The following is a 17615-nucleotide window of genomic DNA, read 5'->3' on the forward strand; positions in this document are numbered from 1 at the left end:
ATATCGACAGGGCACGCCTACAGCAAAATGCTATTTCCTACAACCAAAACGTTAGCCGATTGTTCGTTCATTACAGAGACTCTTGAGGCCAGGCAGGCTTCCGGTAAATACAACCAAAACGTTAGCCAAAACGTTAGCCATGCTCCTGAGGCCAGGCAGGCAACGAGACAGACAGAGGCAGAGAGATGTGAATCCAGATATGCCTCTATTTGAACAATCTGCTGTTCAATTCAAGAAGCAAAACTTTCAACAGCTGCACTTCAAGGTTATAATGTGCTTGCTGCAAGCGAATCTACTCGGACACTATAACACTACGTACTGGCTCAGTTACTGGCACCACAATTACGGATGTGTATTTTAAACTAACGGTGTGCACATTAATTTTTAAGTTTTTAAAAATGTAGGGTCTCACACAAGTTGAAGAGATGAATCTATCGATTAGGCCACCTACCACCACTGCCAGAAGATGTGTTAGTGGTGCGAAAGGACAATCAACAATCCCTCTGTTATACTTTCTACTAGCCGAAGATGGTGACTTAGCAAACACTTCACATTATATGGAGCCCACTTGTCCACATTATTCCTAATGCTACACCTACACAGCAAAGAATGGAGCAAGAAATCAGTCGATTCAAGATTTGCAAAGTCCTACGATTGATTCCCAACTTGTTTCCCACTGAGAACGCAAGTAACCATCGGAAAACCACCGGTTTTTTGCTCGTCTTCAAGCCGGTAGAATTACATTTAGCAGCACTCAGGTGACGGCAGGGGATGAGGAAGGCCGACAGAGTACTTCGTGGCACCAGACAATTTTGGTTCAGAGAGCTCATCAGTATGGTTGACACTCGTTCTTCGACAACTTGGTCACTACCACCACTCCAGTCACTACCACCACCTCCAGTCAAACAATAACATGCCAGGAGACATCTGAAGCTCGTCATGGCAAACAATTTGGTTGTGATAGTCACAGAAGATGATATGATCGACAGCTAATGTGGACATGCAGTTCATCATTTGACTACTGCACAAAGTACGACCGTCAAAGATACCAGGATAGTGAGAGGCCTCAAAGATGGAAACAACATTAACTACTACAACACCGCCTAACAAGAGGAGGAAGGTCATTACACGATCATTCTACCCCAAGTACGGGCTTGAAGTATTACTCTTTTTAATAACTCGAGTAACAGTGACCATCTCAAACTTAGTGCTTCTGGACCAGTGACAACTCCTCCAACCACACTGTTACACTGTCTACGCCTACTATGGTCTGGTCGGAGCTAACTTGGTCATGACGCCTACTATGGTCTGGTCGGAGCTAACTTGGTCATGACTGGTAGAGTGCCACAACTCAGGTGTAGTTTTGATTAGTGCATGCATGCGTCTGGTGCATTCTACAGTCGACCACAAGTCCTATAAAAGGAGTGATGTGTACACGGAAAAGAATGCAACAAGGAATGCAGTTGTTACACAGCTCACTCTTGAGCCAATATATCCCATGTGGCACTCGTGCATGTGTCACCACTATAACTTGTTGGCTACCTCAATAGAAGAAGCTCTTGCGATGGACCCAGTCTAGAGTAGCATGTGTATTTAGGCTAGTTAGTACAGCAGTGGACATCATGAGCCACCATTGAACTTGGTGAAGAAGGGCTACGACCTCGCAGATGTCACCGTGAGAACATTGAGAACATTAAGAACACTTATTTAGGCCCTATAAAATATTTGTAAACAATTGCTAATTAGTGGGGGTGGTCAGTTGCTAGGTAACTAACAGATGGGTCTGCGCGATCAGTGTAAAGAATTGTTGTATTTTATTGTTTTAATTAAAATGGGGAAAGGGTTAACACACAACACACTCAGTAATTTTCACTTATGACGCTCCCATGAGAAAACATAGCTTTGTGCATTTGCTATTTGTCAGGTTACTGGGTGGAGAGTGGGCTTTAGGTAACCAGTCTAGATAGTGGCACAGTTCAAGCTGTGCCATATGGCAGCACAGCGTTTCCTTTGATCTGCCCGCAACAAGGCCATATATTTTCACTGCCTAGAAATCTTGAAACATTATCAAACGGTCACTTTTCTTTCGACATTACTGTACGAAGCGTACGTGAGAGAGCAGCTCAATGCGCATGTGCTGGTACCTACAGCGTGCACATAGCTCCAACACAGCGAATTTTTGAAAATGACCACTGGAGGTTAATTACTTACTGTGTTTAATTACTTACCGTGTTTGTAGCTACTGTAGAAACCAATCAATTACAATAGACAATATTAATTCGGAATAAAAGGAGACATGCTAAGTAACCCCTAGGTTTTACTAGTCGCTGAAGCCTAGCCTCGATCTCAGCCGCACTTTCTGAGAAGAAAGCTAGCCGTGCCACAGCAGATCTAGTCCCCAGTTCCACCTCTATCCTTTCTCCTCTATCCAGAAAGGAAACTATTTTGGGACTCTTGGTGTTGTTAACTGCTAATGCAGGCCACTAGGCTCTAAACCACGTGTTTGATACTCAAATTTTCTTTTGACATCCTGCTACTGAATGAACTTGGTGACCTTATGACCTTGTAAATTATGTGTAAGCAAAACCATACTGTGAAAAGAAGAGTGTCGAACTACCGATACTTCTACCGATACTTCTACACAAACACTGTACGCACAAAGTAACGTGACATCCTGTCAGATGATAAAAGCGACGTTGCACACGAGCTTGTTCCTCATTACGCAATGCATACAATAATCAATCATGAGTAGTGTAGTGCAAGTGGAGGATCAACTGGACTCTTTTGTTGAGTTCCAGCTTCTGCTGGGGTGGGGTCGACGCAAGGGTGCTGGATCTGCAGTGAAAAGGAAACGTCAATTGTCAAGTTCGTGAAAGACACAGTTTCCAGATAAACACTTTGTTGAGAGGCAGGAATTGTCTGAAAATCTCTGAGTTTGGTCAGTGAATTGACTGGCAAGGGTAAAGTTGTACAAGCACATGCAATTCCAATTGGAGTGGCATTGTAGTGTTTTTCTACTGCCTCCTGCTTGCATGCTGTGATGATATCAGTTTGCAGTGCTGTATACATACTTTCTCAAGCGAGTGTCACTGAACAAGCAGTAACAGGTTACCGTACATGCGTAAAAACGATCAGAGAATAGTGAGTCATATCCAAAGCGAGCCACGTGCCCTTTGAACCCTGCCGGGATTCATGTGACTGTGGTTAGGTGAGGGGCCCCCCGCGGTTAGCATTAAGCACCTAATTACATATCGACTGGAATAGGACAGGCAAGTCTCCCCCTGAAGTATCGTGATCGAGGGGACACATGTACTTCGTGCTCCTGACTCAATTGTGTCGATCGATACATACCAGAATGCCAACGAATGTTTGTTCCTCAAACTGCGAATACACTCAAACCCCCTACCCTATGTACATAAAATATTATACTCAAACCCCCTACCCTATGTACACAAAATATAGGAAACACAAAATAATTTATTGACGGTAGTACGGATTTATTGTAATGAAGAATGTTTTCAAAGAACGAAACGCCAAAATCGGAAGCGGGATGACGTCACCGTCATTCTTCCATGTGTAAATCATCAACCCAGCAATGAATCAACACTCCTTGATTGGGAGACAACACGTGCAAGAAAATTATAGTTTGGATATATAGCTTTGACTCCGACGTTAAGACGTTGACAGCCAAGAGAAGCTAACCCCACGGAAATAACCCTTTCCGAAAAAATCTGCCATTGGGTATAGCATAGTACAAGGGGGGATTTTGAGACATCAAAATTGACGCCCCCATCTTGCAGTATTCTTGAGGGAGCAAAATTGTCTACAACCATGGTAAGCAAAAAATCCCAGTGGCAGTGCTTTGTTTGCTAGCTTTTATAAGACCACTGCAATTACATAAACGGTAACTCGTGTTTTAACAGATATCACTGAATTTACTACATCACCCACGTAAGTTTGTTCAATTAAATGGTAGTGCAGAAAAATGGCTTGGTACCGTCTAACAGCACCCTCTTCTACTCTATAAAGCTGTATGTTCTCGACATAATTATGCTTCACTCATTAGCACCCCCCCCCCAATCATAGCAAGATCTTGCAGAGCTGATGCAGAGCTGATGCTAAACTGATTGCTCTAGATCGGAGACATAATTATAGATATGCACGCAAATGTAACTATAGTCATGTGTAAATTGTGTAGATAGTGCAGATAGGTAGATAGTGCAGATAGTTTACCTTATTATAAACGGTCTTACTATAAACGGGTACTAATTTTAGCGAATTTGTAATTAACAATAATATGTGTAAATTAGTTGGGTTGCCCAGTGTATTCATGTACTACATGTGTGTAGGTATTATAGTGTAGGCCCCTGTGCTTGGGTTGCTAGGGCTACCTGTAGGAAATAGTCGACTAGATTTTTAAAGAAAAATGTTGGGAAGGGTCTTTTGAGATATGCTACAAATCCGCCAAAATTAGTACCCTAAAAACAGGCGTCTTAGTTTTAGGTATGATCAATGATCCTGTCACTGTCACTCCGTAAAAAACACTCTAATCCATGTATTGTCTACTGTTATCCTTGGTGGAAACATCGTCAGAAACACTACACGACAAACAAAATAAAATGGACATAGACACGCCACCAGTGAAAAACGATATAGAGGGGGAACTTGCATCATTTTCGCTGGAGAGTCTCACGTTCCTAGAAACTTTTGTCTCAAAAACTTTATGTGCGGTTCGTAACCTACCTTTAATATAGTTATGACTGGGGTTATGACTGGGGTACATTCCTGCACCACTTTCTAACCACTAACAATGAACACTGCACACTGCACAACTGGCCATGTGGACAAGTGTAAAAGTAAAAGTTTTCTGTGACAGAGTACTGTAATTATGCACACACTACAGGCCCAACACATGTGGCAATGTCATTGATGCTGCTCTCTCAGCTAGAATACTAGAAGATTCCTTGGGAAAAAAAACAACATCTTGTAATTAAAACTCAGTTCAGTTTACGTCGCAACATGGATGTATCAACATTTGAAAGAAAAGTTGCAGCTATTATCGATGACTTTTATTTGCAAAGTAGTAGTAACTATAAACACCATGAAAGTTTTGACCCACCTCTGGTTGAACTCACTAAAGTTTCAGGATTTTTAGATATGTCACTCCCTTCAGAAGAATTTCAAGATTGCCAGCCACTTTCAATGATAGTTTCAGTTTGCGCTTGGTTATTGAACTTTCAACCAGCGTAGATGTATCGATTGAAGAAGATGTTGACGACTGAATGAATGAGAGTAAGATATTGTATAATTATTGTATACATACGTATGTATACATGTATGTTCTTATAATTATATGTACTTTTCTTTATGTGTCACTCAGCCTAGCACATGTACAGGGCAAACTATTTCAGGTGCTAAGAAATGGAAAACTCAATCGAAAACTTAATCATTCCTAGGGCAAACTATGACACTCGGTTATAGCCAGGTGGGTACGCTTTAGCTGTAGGCGAACCTCTGAGAACAAAACGTATTAGCTGCTTCAAACGTAGTGATAGTTCTACGGGCATTTAACCTCAGCATCAAAAACTACAGCCTAGAGTTAATTATGTGTTGGTTTAAATTATGTGTTGGAAAAATCGAAAACTTAAGGCAATCATAGAAGTCAATCATAGAAGTCATCACACCAAATCACACCAATTTCTCTCGGTTATAGTTATAGCCTGTAATAGGGGTGGGTAGGTGAACCTCTGTCTGTTACCAAAGTAGAACAAAACGTATTGTTTTTAGCACTAGCACGTAGTGATAGCATTTAACCCCAAACTTTTCTTCATGTGAAGGATCAAAAACTACATTACAGCATCAGGAGAAACACCTGGAGTTTTAAAAAATTATGTGTTGGAAAACTCAATTAAAAACTTAATCATTCCTAGGGCAAACTATTTCAGGTAATTATCATAGAAGTCATCACACCAATTTGTGGGTACGCTTTAGCTGTACTGTCAGTTACCAAAGTAGAACAAAACGTATTGTTTTTAGCGGGGCATTTAACCTCAGGATCAAAAACTACAGCATCAGGAGAGAGTTTTTATGACAAGATAAATGACAAGATAATATAATTCAAACCACAAATAGAGCATCCCATTGTGGAGGGGGGTTCCTAAGTATGTTAAGTATGTGAAAAATGTGAGCATATGCTGCTTTTTAACACGACTGAATGCCGACTGAATGTTGAATGCTACATAATATGCTGTTACATAGTTTTATGTCCATAACAATTTTATCGAGTGTTGTACCTTGTGTATAGTAGTGGCCCAAGCTAGAGTCAATGGGCTCGTTTACTTAAAAATAGTACTAGTGGAACAGCTGTATTGTGAGGTGTAAAAAGTACCACTGCCAGAGAATGTGACCACCGGCGACTTAATTGAACAACATTTTTGTAAGTGAGTTTTCTTTTTAACATGTTGTAGAGGTTCTTCTTTGGTCTGCTGTTTCATCATACATCGGAGCCTCTCCACGATGTTGCGATGCCGCAGCTCCTGCCACTGGTCAACTTCTCCATCTTGGTTGCTTGAGCATCTTGGTTGCTTGAGGAAACGTTGTCATTTTACATGGTACAATTTAGAGGTGACACAAAACTTCCGCTGGACTATGGGTGGCTCATAACTGCTTGCTCGGGGTTTCTCAATGTTCCTCACCTGTATTCAATGTGTTAATAACGTCCCACAAACGTGCCACCACAGCTTGCCACCACAGTACTGTTTTCTCATTAATCTTTGTCCACTCAGCCATAATTATGTACATAATTACATAATGTACATAACTTAGTTTAATAATAATTATCACTCACAAGCTTCTTCGTGTGCGAAGCTAGCGGTCGTCTTCCTCCTCACCTTCAACAAACACACAGCCAACCAGGTCATTGAGTTGAGTTGAGCCACTTCTTCATACATTTATTAAATTTTATGGTGTTCCATTCACTCATACTGAGGTATGAAGGGCCACCCCTCTCGCGACTATCTTCAAACCATGAGACTGCATTGTCAAGCACATACGTTCTCGCAAAAACTTGTTGGATAATGGTGTCCACTTTTGCTTGTCCATGCACAGTCTCTACCATGGCCCGTGGTCATCTTCCTCCTCACCTTTACCAAACACACAGCCACCAGGTCAACATTTATTTTATTGCTTTAAATTTTATAGTGTTCCATGTAAATTAATCACTCATACTCATGAGTATGAAGCCTCTTGAGTATGAAGCCTCTCGCGACTAGCATTGATACGTTCTCGCAAAAAATCAAGAGGACTAACTACGACAACTCTTGTTGGATAATGGTGTCCACTTTTGCTTGTCCATGCACTGTCAACGGACTCCCATCAACTCCTACCATGGCCCGTGTTGCATGTCATCCCAGGCGTCATCAGGGCCCCTGTGTCGATCAGAAAAGATAGCGTGACTAGGGTTTTACGGAGCCGTCTTTCCGCAGTTCCAACACAGATTTGTATCTCGTCGTTGTGGGCCTTGTTATTATTGGTGGTTCCATCCTGCTGTCAATCAGTTTTTCTACAAGAGTAACCTTGGTCAGACATACTGGGACCAACCTGAGCTTCCTCTTCCTGAGCTTCCTCTTCCTGCTCTGCTCCAGTGAATATGTGGCCCTGGGGGACTCCAGCTCCAGGGTTGCAGAAACAGCAGGTTTTCAAGCGATCTGCAGGTTGTCCAGCTGCGAGTGTCTTGTCATCCAGGTCGGGATAAGCATGGAACCAGAGGTCCTCCGCTAGATCCGCCCAGTCTGCTCTTTCAGCGCGTCGACTGTACCATTGAAGCTGGCTTTTGTGGCTGATAGTCGCTCGTGCGGTTAATTGCACCTTCAGCCACTCCACCATGTTCTGAAAATGAGCTCCATTTTTCTTCGCGTCGAAGTTATATACTATATACTAATGCCTGCAATCTAGTCCTGAGTCTTGAACGAGGCAGGCTATCAATTACTGCAACAATTGTGTGATTAGAATAGAATACCTGTACTTTATTACAAAATCTAATTTTTAAACTAAGTTGCTATACACAGTATGAAATTCTGCTTACAATTTCTATCGTAACAATTTCAAGTGCAGATTGGATTCCAAGTGGCTCAATATAATTATGCACACTTCTAAATTAACCAGCAAATGTCCTTGTACGTCTTGTACGTCTAAAATTTCTACTGAAATAGTGCTGTTATACAGATTGAGCAAGATCACTACCACAGGACTCGTCATCGGTAAAAACTGTACTTTGTGCACCTTGGACAACAGAATCTTGTGACGCCCATTATGCCCAAGAATTTCGATGATTTGATTTTGAACATCAGGTGATGTGTAAATAGCAGAACGTTCAAGGTGGTCACCAAGAACTGTGGCTACACGAATATGTAACAATGCAGGGATATTTTGTCGCCCACATAGTTCTCAGCGGTTGACATGTCATCTAGCTGTGACTGGATGTCTTGTTGCTCGCCTTTGACAAACCCGTCCATAGCCACAACGGATTGCTTGTGATAGTGTCGATCAGCATGCTGGTCTAGCTTCTCCAAGGCTCTCTTGCGAAGAGGACACAGGACAGACAAAACCCTCCATCTGCTTGCTGACTGTATCTAAGCCAAGGATACCACTTGTACTGGAATTTACGTCGTCAACTTGTTGTCGGTTTTTTCAGCTGAGGGCAATGCAATTGACTGATCTTGACAACTGTACCGTGTATAGTTATAATTATAATTTTCTTGTACTTGTAATGTAATTTATGATGTTACAATTTTGTTGTAACATTAAATAATGCATAATAAATAATACATAATATTTATAGTGCTAACATGTACAATGTATGTATAATAATGATAATGTAGCTGACTTTGCTGGCTCTTCATCAGTACTCAGGCTGGCAGTACTAGAGCTTGGCAAGCTGGCCCTTGAGAAGTAGCGGTCCAGTTTCTGTGACATGTTGCTGCTCTCAATCAACCTCTGTGGATCAGTTGCACAGTGCATTGCCACACCTTGCTTCAATTGAATCAAAGTTACTAGCTAGCTCTTGGACATGCTGTTTGTCTGCCACTAATCTATACCAGGGCTGACAAGGCTGACAACTCATCAGAGAAGGTCTTAGTGTAGTTTTTGGGGCTCCAGCCCTGCCCCTCAGGGGCGTAGGGGTTTTATCCTTGGACCACTGGTATTTGACTAATTCCCTTGCAGCACACATTAGTACACCAACATCTTCCACAGAATGAGCGAGAACAACAAGATATTGCATTTCTTTCTTCCTCCCTATATAAGAATGTATGTTTCATTCATTTGTGAGGCAAATTACCTAGCAACCTTCAGGTCATCCATATCACTTGAGCTTCCTTGTCTATACAATCATGCAGATAGACTTACGCATCCATGCAAGTAGATATTATGCTCATTGCAAGGGTTCTCAGTCATCTTTCTCGTCCTCAACGCAGCACACTAAATACTTAGTTATGCGATTGCACGCGCTTGCCAAAGAGAGGTTCAAACAAAGAGAGGTTCAAACTAACCAGTATAGTGCACACAGGTAATTCACATGCATTATAATACTACATTACCCGTTCTAGAATGGGGTACACTGCGGGTTTCTAGTTACTTTTTACTGCAAAATTATGTGTCCATAAAATTAATTACGAGTCACGATTTGTATTACCTTCAGAATCATCACTTTCAGGTAAACTTCACTTCACCTTGGATGGATACTTTGTACCGTGCATCTCAACCATGGCACCATCTGGCTGCTCCCCACTGTCACTAAGATAAAACTAACAGAGTCAGGAAAAACGTGGTGCGCACATATTTTAATCGGTTTTTTCCAAGACAAACACTCCTTGTCGAATATCGGCCTATGGTTGTACCTCATTCTTCCAATGTTGATCTACACACCATAGAAATTGGCTAATACTTTATGACTGCATGTGCATGCATTGCATCGCATAATACTGCTTGTGGAGCTTTGTTTGGCCGGATTTTACGTAGACAACCTGACTCAAAGGAATAAATGACCTCATCAGTGTGGCAGTGACCCAGAGAAAGAAAAAGACTAGCAAAGCTCCACCAGCAGTCTGATGTCTGACTGATATCCATCAGCCTCTGGGGACTCGTGAACTGACTCTACCGCTGTGCGCATGCTCAGATCAGGGTTCAAAGGTCAAATTGTGCACTGGAACCTTGACTGGAGAAATTTCCCTAATCGGCTTCAAGCCACTTGAACTAACACAACACAACACTTAATGTTCGTAAGGATACCACATTTCCTCCCCTGTTAAATGTTAGTGTATCCACCATATCGCGATTTCTTTGCGGATGGTTTTCGAGCTGTTATGTTAATGTTAATGTTAATGCACCAGTCGAGGGTGACTCATCAGGTGGAGTCGGAGACGTGCCTGAACATTCTTTAGTTCTGGAGCCTGTGCGATAGCATCAACTTAGCACCAACTTTACTTGGATTCCCTCTTTGCTGATCCTGATGACCAAGATATTCTACCGACTTGGCCAAAGATACATTTCTCCTTCAATCGCAACCCGTGTTCCGTCCACTCCTGTTATCAACAGATTGTCTAAGTAGCAGATAACGTGAGGCACTCCACGGTGTCCATCAGTATTGCTGGGGCTGACGCCACGCCAAAAGGAAAGGAAGTCGGCTGAACTGGTATAACCCTTGATGGGTGGGTAGAGTCCTCGACCTTCCTCGACCTGTAGATACGCTTGTGACAAATCAAGCTTAGTGAAAAGGGGTCTTCGGGTTTAGGCAAGGGGTACTGATCAACTTCAAGGTCTTGGTTGATAGTCACTTTATAGTCGCCGCAGAGTCGAAAACGTCCATCTTTCTGGCTGCCCAGTCACTGCTAGGTATTTTCTGGATGATACCTTGTTGCTCCATGCAGTCCAATTCATCTTTGGTTGCATAAGGAACAGGACGTGGTTTGAAAAACCGAGGAGTAGGCCGTCTGTGACCTCACAGTACCTAACTCGTCCTTGAACAATGAATCTCCTTGAACAATGAATCGTATTCGTGTAACAAATTCTGTAGTGTACGCAGCTTGAATTTAGAGAACCTGGTGGCCTCAGAGATAATAGATATTGCAGCTCCGGTATCGATTTCCATCTTGGCTGTGTAGAAGCATAGATAGTAGAGGAAGGGGATTGGAAACGCAGGCAATTAGCACTATTTCACACGGACCGTCTACCTGGCTGGTCCAATAAAGTGCTGAGCTTGCAATTATTCTAGTAGCTAGCTAGCTAAGCTATAGAAGGCATGATCATGATATATACTAGAGAAGGAAGGCATAGATAATGGAGGAATATCTACTGCACTAATGAAAGGGGATCACTGGAGAGCTGTGTGAATGATTATGAGCTGAGCTACAGTGAGTCATTGTTAGTTCTTTGGTTGGGGAACTAACTGTTTCCGTATCCCCTTTGATTTCTGTGTTGTTTTTTTCTGTGTAGATTTGTACTCCTCCATCCAGGCACTTGCATATGAAAATCCACGGATTTTCACCCACTGGCTCACTGTCATCTCCAAGAGCGTAGCCGAGCATTCTTCTTCCCAGTCAGCACCCACTATGGACCGAAGAACTGAACATCATCATTGGCAATGATGGAGCTATTGATGGATCTGTTAGTGTGGGAATTGTCTCTTTCGTTAGATGCTTCCTGATTTCAAGCTCCATGGCCTGGAAGACATCATACGTGACTCTTGTTAGTCCACCCCGATTGACAGCTTCGACCCAGCTTCGACCCAGGCTGCAGAATCAGCAGAATCAGCAGTTTTCTCGTCACCTTCATCCAGTAAGTCCCAGAGGCAGAGTAGGAGGCTCCTTTTCAAGGACTTCATGAGTTTCTTTTTCAGCATTCGTGGGATGTATCCAGCTGCGTACCTGAGCCCGTAAGTCTCTTCATCTGTCAGTGTCATTGCTGTTCATTTTCCAACCGTCAACTGGAATTGATTAGGTTCTTGAAGACAACAAACTGGATAAAGGCAGTGGATAGCTCTGTGGACCCAGCTTGCTGCAAGAAACAGTGCCATTCATGGAAATAGGGTTCAGAGGTACGGAGTGTGTGGTAAGCTGACCACATTGCTTCTCTGCTTGCCTTTATTTTAGCTTTCTTCGTATCAAAACATTTACTAAGGGAAGCAACCAGTTCATTTTCAAATATTTTTGCTTCTTGTAGGTGTTCCATTTCGAGAGAGCTGGGAGTCATATACACTTTCCAAAAGAAGACTAGATTCCATTTTAAACTTTACTGAATTATTATGCTCACTATCATTGTGCTTTGACAGGTATTGATAGATAATAAATTTTTAAAGTGCAGAGTTCACATAGTGTTAAAATTAAGTTGTTCATAACTCAGTACAGGCCTAAGTGTTTTGACTTTGTTCTTCGTTGACGCTTTGGGAGTGGAGTTGATAATTTGTCGACACATACATCTTGTGTTCCTCCACGACAATTTCCTTTCAAAACAGCTGGAGTATTCTGTATTCTGTATCACCCTGAGTGCCTGGGTGTTCTTCGGGTTGTCATGGACTCCTCCACGCTGTCTCTGTGTTCCAAAGAACCGTTCCAAGGGATCTTGACAAATACGCTGACTCAAAAATGACTCAAAAATGACTCCACACCAGGCACTTTAAATAAGTAGCAAACAAGCTCCACAAACGATTTAGCTGTAGACACAATTAATATAATTTCAGGGAGTGGAAAAATCACTTACTAGTCATCTTGAGTCCCAGGATTGTTTCACGACTTAGTAGCATTGAGTTCATAGCTGTCTTGGTAAATCCAGAGCGCTCTTTCACTGATTTCTCCCAGAGGAAAGAAAGTCATTCTCAAGCCACTGCAGCAGTAGGATATGCACACTGTACATATACACGCAGATTTCAAGCGGAAGTCTTCTTTGTTAACATAGGGCATTTGGAAAACTTTCCGAGAATACAGACCATGCGTGTAGTTGTGCAGGCATCAAAGAACTTGTCCATCATCTAAGTGAACTTTACTGTCTCCGACACTTCTTCCCCTCCAGTAAGCTTTAGGACTTTGGACACAGATCAACTCAACACCTGTATTCACACAGTATAGTCAATCTAATACAGAAACGGCCTTATTATACCTGGGCAGAAAGGTCGACCCTCATCTTAGAAAACGATGTCAGCTGGATATGTTCAAATTTAAGTTTGGGAACCATTCTTATCCGGTTTGCATCCCTGTTGTAGAGGCTGGTTAGGTGAGACCAGCTGACCCCTTGCACAGTGTACAAGTTAATTTCAGACTTACCCAGAGCAAACGGTGCTTTGACGGTGCTTTGACTGCCAGCAATTTCTCACAGTCTTTACCAAATGAGGTGGGTCCGAGATAAAAAAAAAAATCTCGGCAACCTTGTGGTGCATGTGGGTTTTCACCTTGTAGATTAAATCTGTACAGGACAACGGCTGGTGCAGCTTGACGAGTCTTCGATTAACTGAGTTCCCATCCAGTGTTGCTCCAAGCACCTGTACAGGGTTTTGCAGAATTCTTGCAACAGGGCTAAACAGACACAGCAATGACTTCCAATGACTTCCATATATGGAAGTCAAGTCAACTGCTGACTTAGAATATTGTGTGTACTATGCAGGGTGTCATACTGCTCATACAGAGGAGGGATATGATTATATCCCTCCTCTGGCTCCAATCCCCCCCCCCCCCCCCCTCTAAAATGTGCATTTAGGTACTCATTAGGTACTCAGTTGTATTTGAGTGTCCATAGCGATAGGGTATCGAAATAACTGTTGACCTTTTTCTGGTGATGTTTCAAATGGTAATGTTTGAAAGTCCCCTCTCTAATTGCAATTGTATGACACTCTGGTATGTGTATAATTATTTGAATGGCTTGAATTGAAAGTTGTCCTGTGAGCCTAAAAGAGAGCATCACAAGATCAGGAGGACATCCTGACAAGATTTAGGTGCATGGACGGTGTACCAGGTGGAAATGTCGTAAAGTTGGTGACAAGACAATTTGCTTCAACTGTGTGCAGAACTGTTGCTCTTTTCAATGACACCCTGATAAGCATTTCCATGGTGCACCACCCACCACCTTAATTAAATCTTGTGAATAAGCTGATGCTCTCTTAAGGCTCCAGGACATCTTTCAATTCAAAATACAGATACCTGCACATGTACAATAATAAAAGTAATAATAAAATTAATAGTAAAAGTCAGCAGTTGACTTCCATATATGGAAGTCATTGCTGTGTCTGCTTAGCCCTGTTACAAGAACTCTGCAAAACCCTGTACCCAAAATATTATAGTCAGCAGTTGACTTCCATATATGGAAGTCTTTGCAGTGTCTGTTTAGCCCTGTTGCAAGGATTTTGCAAAACCCTGTATGTATTAAGACATGCAGAGAAAACATGTAGAATTTTGTATAATAGGCATGCAAACATGTACCTGTAGTATAAACTATATATATACCTTCAAGCCGCAATTTCTTACTGCCTCCCAGAATGGGTCATAAAGAAGATCACCAGAGAGGTCAACACATGGAAATTGGGCATATGGAAACTTAAGACTGCTGAACAGACCACGAACCATGAATACCATCATTGTCTTCGCTAGCTTAGGTTTTACGAGTTTGTCATCTTCAATGCTCTTTTAAATCCAATCATGGCACCAGAATGTTTGTCGAAAACCATACTTCGTGCGTTCTTCTTTGTTGCAGCGTCAAGTTGGCAAATGAATTAGGAGAAAGATCTTTGAGGAAAGTGGTTTCCTCCAACCCACCCTCTCAGTTCAAGAAGACAGGGCTCATTTAGTGGCGCACCTTCTGTCCGGCACACTGATTGGTCCGGCACACTGATTGTCAACTATTGCTAGGTTTTACTAGTATCCGGTGCTCTGTGGTGCTCTGCTTGTGTCTCGCTACGCCATGCCTTGAAGGATCAACGACTTAAAAACAGTACTGTCAGTACCACTCATGTCAGCAAAGTCAACTACAGGTACGTACTTGGCGTATGAAGCACTTATTCTGTTTATCAAGTTATACATTGTAGAATCGCCTGACACAAGCAACTCAAAAGCAACGTGACTGAATCAAACAGAGGATTGGGCGTCACTCTACCTCATCATGACCTACTCGATACGGCATCAAAGGGTGGGTTGGGCGGCAGGCTGGTCCCTGCTTTCCACATGAGTGACACTCTGCATCCTTGAAACGCTGCGGAGTGATTCGACTTTCCACAGTGGTAACATGGCTGCGGTCTCCTTTTGCTTTGTATGTTCTGGGTTGCTGGCCTTGAGCGCTCTGGTGTTGCTCTCTCCTGTGCGATTTTCATTGCTCTCGTCTTGCTTCGCTTCGGAGTCCTGCAACGAAACGGTCACGTAGGGGATACGCCCCAAAATTGCAGTGTGTTGCCAGCTTGCGTAGAGCTGCATCGTATTCTGCTAAAGATTCGTCAGGGCCCTTTTTTGAAAATGAAAACGTTCTGCGATCACCGCTCGTGTCGGTTCGTAGTGCTTCCATAGTGCAGCAAATATTTCTCCCTGAGGCGAACTTCGTCTTCGCCTCGGGTGCAAGCAAGTCACATAGAAGACTGTAGGTCGTTGCACCAATGGATTGCTTATCCGTGAGGTAGAGGTCTACCTGATCCAGGTAGGACTCTTGGTCTGGTCCCATAGTGTGTGGCTGTAGGGTACTTGATCCACAATCCTCGTCGCCAGTGAGATAACTTCAATAATTTATTAAATCAGAACTCACAAAATACACAGGCTGTTTATACCAACTAAATAAGAACATGAAACCACTAGAACTAACACAACACAGTATTTCCGGAATCACAGTCTTTATCTAATGTTAGTTCCATGTCGTAAGGATACCACAATATGAATATGAATGTACCTAGCAACTGACCACCCCCCCTAATTAGCGATTGTTTTGTATGAAGGTTGTGTTCTCAATATTCTCACGGGTCAGACGCCTCATGATGTCCACTGCTGTACTAACGCTGATGCCTCGGTGAGTCTACCGTACCCCTATTCCCCAAAAACATTTGTAAAACATTTGTAACAGTCATTCCGCGAAAATTTATACCCTCGAAATAATACCATACGGACAAAGGGTCAGAAAGATCGAGTGTGGAGCCGGGGAGTCTTCACACCCCTACCCGAATGGGTTTGTACAAAAGTCTCGCTGACCTACCCGGATACATATCGCATGTTCATCAGTACTCTTGTATCTGCGTGTTCCCCTATGAACACATTCCTTAGTTCCCCATTCACTTCCTCTTCGCATGAAGAAGCCGATTAAAATAGCGCCTATGTTGCGCATGACATTTATAAACAGTGAATCTTGGCTGACGTAAGCAGTGGTAGTACTCGTGCCTGATTCTTGGCAGAATCAAGGTGACACTTTAATCAAGGTGACGTTGCAGGAAGTATCGGCCACAAGAAACTTTGTAAACTTTGTATACAGAAATCTTTAGTGTTCACAATGGCAAGGAAACAACACCCCCCCTCGTCGATGATGTAGAAGTCGATCAATTCGATCACTTTGATGGGGAACTCTCAGCTTAAAAAGTGTTAAGAAATTGTGTCATAAAAAAGGACGAAGCACACGATAGTAGAAGCTTCAGAGAGTACTTTTGATGGATCTACGAAACATACGATAAGTGTCTGTTAATGTCGTCGTTTTAATAACCCCTTAGCAGAAGTACAGGAAAAGGCCAACTAGTACCAATACCAAACACACCCTGAATCGAAACACACCCTGAAACACACCCTGAATCGACACACCCTGAATCGAATTGAGATGAGCTTCCTCGTTCTGGTTTTTCAAATCGAGGCGATTGATGTGGGGATATTTGTCATGGCCAGAAACTGCAAGTACTGCAAAGCAAGTGGCAAGCGACTGATTCAGCACAGATGATGATGATATGAGCTGCTATGAGCTGCTATGATGACAATCAAGCAACATTGATATTTCAGATGATTTGGCTAAGTCCCTGTGCGTAGCCTGGCTACCAGTGAAGGTAATTTTCGGGGGACAAAATATTCATGGTGCATAATTCATGGTGCATAATAGGATGGCAAAGAACATGAGGTCACGATGGAGAGCTTTCAGTTATCCGTCCGTAGTGAGTGCAGGCAGAGATTTTATGTAGTTATTAATGTTATTCATTGCAAGTGACATCATAAGGTCGCGTATTTGCTTAGCTAGATTATCTTTGGCAACAAATACGGCGGACCACAAATACGGTGGACTTAAATAAGGCCCTCAAAAGATAGATTGATTATGTTTCCTTGATGGGAAGTAAAAATGTAAAAATGTCCAAGTCCTTGTTTTTGAAGCTTAGCTTGATCTTGGCATCTTCAACGCAGTTCTCTTTAAGTGGCAAGACGTAGCTATATAACCAAATAATACAGTAAATTTTGGTATTGAAATCTGGACCCGGGCCGTAAGTGCGCAGTGTTGATACTATGAATGTCTCACTTGAAGTGCTACCATTGTGATTGGCAAATCATTTTTAGTTAAATGTCGAAAAATGGTCACTAACCATCAAGGGGAAGTTTGCTTTTACTAACTTTGTGTCTGCTTGTTGTGTTTGT

The 17615-nt window shown here is 42.5% G+C and overlaps 1 long non-coding RNA gene across 1 annotated transcript; it reads right to left on the reverse strand.

The window, feature by feature from the left end:
* Window positions 1–11081: 11081 nt before the first annotated feature.
* LOC135344959 (uncharacterized) lies at window positions 11082–17463 on the reverse strand. The gene is made up of 4 exons (XR_010397590.1): window positions 14487–17463; window positions 13150–13528; window positions 12754–13099; window positions 11082–12706 (listed from the first exon to the last, which is right to left on the reverse strand). It is a non-coding gene; the product is annotated as an uncharacterized LOC135344959 (long non-coding RNA).
* Between the last annotated feature and the right edge of the window lie 152 nt (window positions 17464–17615).

The sequence above is a fragment of the Halichondria panicea genome, chromosome 12 (assembly GCF_963675165.1).
Source record: "Halichondria panicea chromosome 12, odHalPani1.1, whole genome shotgun sequence".
NCBI lineage: Eukaryota > Metazoa > Porifera > Demospongiae > Suberitida > Halichondriidae > Halichondria > Halichondria panicea.